At 30.1% G+C, this 6034-nt stretch overlaps 1 long non-coding RNA gene across 1 annotated transcript; it reads right to left on the reverse strand.

Annotated features, from left to right (window-relative positions):
- Window positions 1-545: 545 nt before the first annotated feature.
- Window positions 546-2882, reverse strand: LOC131073750 (uncharacterized). Its single transcript, XR_009112981.2, has 2 exons — window positions 1047-2882; window positions 546-872 (listed from the first exon to the last, which is right to left on the reverse strand). It is a non-coding gene; the product is annotated as an uncharacterized LOC131073750 (long non-coding RNA).
- Between the last annotated feature and the right edge of the window lie 3152 nt (window positions 2883-6034).

Consider the following 6034-nt stretch of genomic DNA (forward strand, 5'->3'; position numbering starts at 1 on the left):
CAGGAATATGAAAACATGAGTTTTGTAAGAAGGTCAACTTTGATAAATATTGAATATTTGTTTTTTTAAATTCTCAAATTTATGTGCTTTCTCAGCATTATAATTAAATAATGGTTAAATTAAAACTTGGTTAAATAAATAACGATTTTTAAGGAACAAACTGGACTATTACACTAGCATCACAACAGATGCAATGTTAATCTGGACCAAACTCTTTGCAAAAGTGCTAGTAAAGAATACGACTTACCAATTACTAAGGAAAGTACAAAAAATATTTTCCCCAAACACATGACACAATGTATAAAAATAAAAACTGAATTGTTTGTTTTTACCTAAGCTCAATGACGAGTTTTCCTTCCATGTCTGATAAGACTCCTCGTTTACAATAAGGCCACAAGTAATTTGCCCATCTCAACCTACAGCTCATGCCTCATCTCAACAATCCCATCCTTGGCCAACATTTTGCAGACTACATATTCAAATGAAAACAAAAAAGGAAAAGAGGAACTTGGTATAAGAAATAAAAATGGCCATGCAAAACTGTGTAAGCTTAGGAATAATGTACCACCTAACAAACAGTAATATTCAAACAATTTAAGCACGCACTTGGAGTATGGAATGGTGAAGTCTGTTAGATTTAACCACAGAACCAGAAAAAACACACTCATAAAAGATGCCTTAGAAACCCTCCTGGGGAACAGGGACTTTTTCCTTAAAGTTAAGATCTTGATTTTTCACAGCCAATTATTATTGTCTTTTGACAAGCTTGCTGCAAGCCCCTTCTTGTATACTTCCTTCAAGGGAGTTTCACCAGCAATGTTCTCTCCTCTTTTTTTAACCAATTATCGAGCAACATCAAAATCCATGGAGCCCTGTGGACAATGACCGAGTCACTCTAATCACCAAAAATCATTTATATAAGCACACCAAAGCCAGAATATATACATTAAACCAACAATACAGTAAATCCCATTATAAGATATCCATTACAATGGCAACACGAAACATAAACACAAATGTCCCAATCTTGAACATAAAGGACTTACATTAGCTCCCTCCCATGGCCAGGAGGGATATATGCCTTGTGCACATAGCCGAGTATGAGCTTTGTAGGGAGTGAGGATCAAACTCATGACCAGCATATCCATATGGTGAGGCACTGCTGCTTGATGACCGTTTTCACACAAATTTTGGGACTTCCAAGGCAGCTTAAGTATTGTAGGAGGGAACCAAACTCTCTATAGAAGCAACCTCAAGAGTGAGATTGAAACCTACAAAATTACCAAGCTCCCACAAATCTTCATCGCCCTGCAAATCAATGGCGTAGCTTGCCTTTTTCGTGGCAGCAGCATGTCGTTGCATTCGCAGGAGCTTTCCATTTCAAAAGAAAAGAGAGACCCAGGGTTGGAACTGGTATCATCACCTCCATTAAAATGAAGATGGCATCGAATCCCAAACTGGAAGGAATTTTGTAATTGGATGTTTCAACTTGTCATCCTCGAATGTTTCTCATTGATTTGTTGTTGAGCCCAATATCGACATTGCGTCCAATTTTACAGCCGAATATTGCACATTGTTCTCTGTGATTTCCTTGACTTCACGCAAAAGATTAGAAATTTTAGCTTCCACTGGATACTCAGGCGAATGGATATCTACATTAGGTTGATGGATCAGAAGGTCGATTCCCATGCACGTCAGTTTTATCTTGATGTGGGTAATTATCAATGTGCCTAGATAGGCGCGCTGTAATCTCCACCCACTTGCAAGAATGCCCCAATACAAAAAATATGGGTACTGAGTTTGCTTGTCACAATTATCATTCAAATCATTAAAATAAGCACATGAAAGCCACAATGCATAAGAAACAGTATATGTCCTCAGTTAGGGCATAGATTTTGCTTTGCACGAATTGATCCTTGATCCTCAGCATTAGCTTGTTACTCTAGCAGGGATTCACACCAGCGCAGTTGATCCAGGTAAAAATAATTCGGTCATCCCGGATATAGGTTAGAAAAATTTGTTGAATAAACCATCACTAAACCTAACCCATAAACTTCCGTCCTCATCAGAATCATCAGGTCCAAACACTAAACCTCTAATTTTTTTCCTCTACCTAAACCAGCCCATTCTGTACCCAGATTTAACCTAGCAGATTGGAGCTTTAACCTACTAACACAATCAGTTGCTAAAATAAAGCCCTCATTCTCTTTTCTTTTTCTATCCAGTTATCTTTGAAATGTCAACGACTATCTAGATCTCCTCCTCGTCGATCCAAGCCGGCTTTCTTCCTTCCTCTACGCAGTTAGCTTCTTCTTCAGATGTAAATCTTTCCAAACCTGGGGTTTTGTTTGTAGACAACACAGGGATTTTGTGTCCTTTCTTCATATGATTTTTTATCAAAAAGAGAACGGCATCAAAACACAAAAAACCATTTCCCAGCAACATGTATGTAAAATGTATACAAAGTTGAAATTTATTTCATCTAAATGGTGAAGGCCATGATATACCTAAGACTACCAACGCCCTTGAGAAGAATTTCTTAATAGCAAATTGAATGACGACTAAAATGCCAATATTAAAAAAGTTTCAGATAGCATCTATCTATTAGCACAGAACAAACACAGAAAAAAAAAAATAGGTTTACTTCTCAGACTGGCTTACTTCGGTAAATGTTGGTCCTCGTGTGACAACCGACCCCAACTTTCCCAATTAGAAAGACTTTTGCCATACACTTCATAATCAAGAAGAGAAATCACTCGTGAACGCTTTCGCATCTAGGTAGCTGACAGAAAGTTCAGGTTTATTCATCAGAAAACCCAAACACATCGTCATTAATCAAGAAATTTACCTATTCATTGTCAAGAACTTTGAACTAGTTTGAGCTCTCTTTAATTGGCACATGTTCTATCAAGTAGTGTGTATATATATAATTTAAGTGTTTAGTATATAAAAATTGATTAAATAATAAGCAGTTTATATTAAAAAAAAAAATAGCAATTAAAAAACAAGTGTCATATAGTAGTTAGTACTTGCCTTTTAGTATTGTAATTTAATTATTATTAAACCATAATTTTAATTTCAATGATGATAATAATATTTAATAATAATTATAATTTAATTATTATAGAAAATTAAGATTATAATAATCTTGTACATCCTGAGTTGGTCTAGTGGTGGACAACTTGTGCTTTGAAATTCAAATCTAGAAGGGGGTAGGGTATGTACATCTTATGGGCCCATTATCTTCTATATTAAAATTATTATATTTATAATTACATAACCAAATTTAATATGATTATATTCACTTTCATCATAATATTTACCATTCCATTTACTTTTGTCACTTTTTATTAGTATTATAATATTTATTTGTGCACAACAATTATTTTTTAAGAGTTATTTTATTTTCATTTTAAATTATTAAAATATATAAGAATTGTTTTGAGTTATTTAATTTAGGTAACAATTATTTTATAGTTATTTTAAACATCAAAATTATTTATATCATTTTTAAAAATTGAATAGTTTTTAAACATATAAATAATAATATGTATTTAAATATTTTTTTAAAATTATTTAATTATTGGAGGGTGATCATCATAATTATTATCTAAACTAATAATTAATAATAACTAAAATTATAATTATAGTTTAATTATTATAAAAAATTAAGAATAAAACTAATTATTTCCATTATAATAATCTTAACTAGTAATTATTTAGTTTAAAAAATTAAATAATTATAAATCAAAAAATAATTTATTTTAGTTAAATTTATAGTTTAATTGATTAAAATACTTATAATGATAAATTATAATAATTTTAAATTAAAAAAGCTAAATTATATCTTATATAAATTTATTTATTTAAAAATATAATGTTAACTTATTAATTATTATTTTAAAATACAGAATTATTACATTTATATTTATAATTATGTAACCATATTTAATATGATTATGTTCACTTCATAGGTTGTAATAAAATTTATTATGTTATTTACTTTTCCCACTTTTTTGTATTAGTAAAAGTTGCACATTTTCATTTATTTGTATTTTAAAACCTAATAATTTACCTAAACATTTGCTTAATAGTACTATATTATTAATTTACCTAATAATTTTTCTATAAGATTATTAATTTATTATTATAAATATTACTACTATATTATTAATTTATTTAATGTATGCGGGAAAATGCGGTGACGAAAATGAACAACTCGAATCCAAAAGACCCACACACCAATGAGACTCTTGGTGCAAGTATATGAACTGATTCAATCAGTTTAACTTCCCAAGGGGTGTCACATTGTTCTCTATCTCACGGGATCCCTAAATTCAATGTTTTGCTCTCAAATCATTGAACAAAGTGACTTGGGAATGACAACTCCAAGAACAAGTGATGTTTGATTTATATGCATGAATGCATTCTAAGATATATATGATGTTTAAAACTATGATGATTAAGCTAGTATGAAGATAATGATATGATAAAAGATTAGCCAATTATCCTAGCATGATATACTATCCTAACATGAATATCTTATGATATTAAAAAATATTCCTAAATGTTATGATGATATTCTAACAAAGAGAAGCTAAAATGTTTAGTAAATTAGACTATAATGTAGATGCATGAAAGATTGTTGATATGAAAAATGAGGAATGAGAGCTCTATTTATAGGGAAAATAGGGCAATGGATGGTTTAGATTGAATGATCTTAACAAGGGCTAGGATTGAAAGTTAATCAATCCATGTTTACAATTCTCACCAATGAAATGGTGACAATTGTCAACAAGAGGTTGCTTGAGAGTATATGCAAGAAGCATTAAATGATTGAGAAGACATGAAGGTTACCCTAGAAGGTAAGGGTTAAAGTTAGGTTAGGGTTATCCAATGGATAAAACTTTTACCCAAGGGGTAAACTCTTGTGCAAGGGTTAATAGGATAACCAAGTTTAAAGCCATGAATGCTTGATGAGACCCTTGGATCAAAAGGATAGTTAAGCTGGAGGAAAGTCTCTAACCAAAGGTCAAAGATGAGTTAACCATAAATGGTTATGTAAGAGTCTTAATGGTTTGGAAGACTTTAGAGGTTAACCATTTGAAGACACAAAGCCTTTAATGATTATTGAATACTTTGGAGGCTTTGAGAAATGACTTCTCTTTACTTAGGAATGTGACAATAATTAGGAGATGAATTAGGCTAAATTGGAAGTGATTAGAAGAATCTAGAAGGGGTTTAGGAGGCAAGTGGGAGATGTAGGAAAATGCAAGTGGAGGGAAAAGGATTTTAATTAAAATAAAATTACTTTATTTCAACTAAAATAGATGCAACTTGCATAAATACAAGCTGGGGATTTAATAAATAAATTAGATTTATTTATTTGCAAGGATCAATTTAATTAAAAAGGGAGAAAGGGGAATTAATTAAATAAAGTGATTTATTTAATTAAAGGCTAGAAAAGGTTTAGGTGAATTTAATTAAATAAATTGAGCAATTCATTTAATCAAATAGATGAAAATGAAGAAATTAATTAAATAAAATTTAATTAATAAGAGGAATGGGGTTAAAATAAATATTAAATATTTATTTAGGAAAGTGATCAGATTTATACGTCTACAATTTGTATATTATATATATGTTTATTTATTTATATAAAGTTTTAACAAATTTAGAATTTGTTAAATATTTGTTTGGTGGATGTGTAAAATAAATTTGATAAGAAAATTTAAACATGCTAAATATTATTTTAACATGCCTAAAAAATTCATTGATCGTAAAAATCCGCTAATAAGATGTAAAATTTCCAAGCCAATTAGATTGGAGATAAATAATTTCTATAATCTAGAAACTTTAAAATCATGCATCTTAACTTTTAAAAAATTAAAAAATATTTATCGAAACAAAAAATTCATAGTTTTAATTGGTGGAGAAACATTTTAATAATAACGAGTTAACAAAAAACAATGACAACTGATTGCAATAGTACTAGCCTAATGGCAAGTACTAATAACAAGTGTTATCTAGGAGT

Source organism: Cryptomeria japonica, chromosome 7, assembly GCF_030272615.1.
Source record: "Cryptomeria japonica chromosome 7, Sugi_1.0, whole genome shotgun sequence".
NCBI classification, from domain to species: Eukaryota; Viridiplantae; Streptophyta; class Pinopsida; order Cupressales; family Cupressaceae; genus Cryptomeria; species Cryptomeria japonica.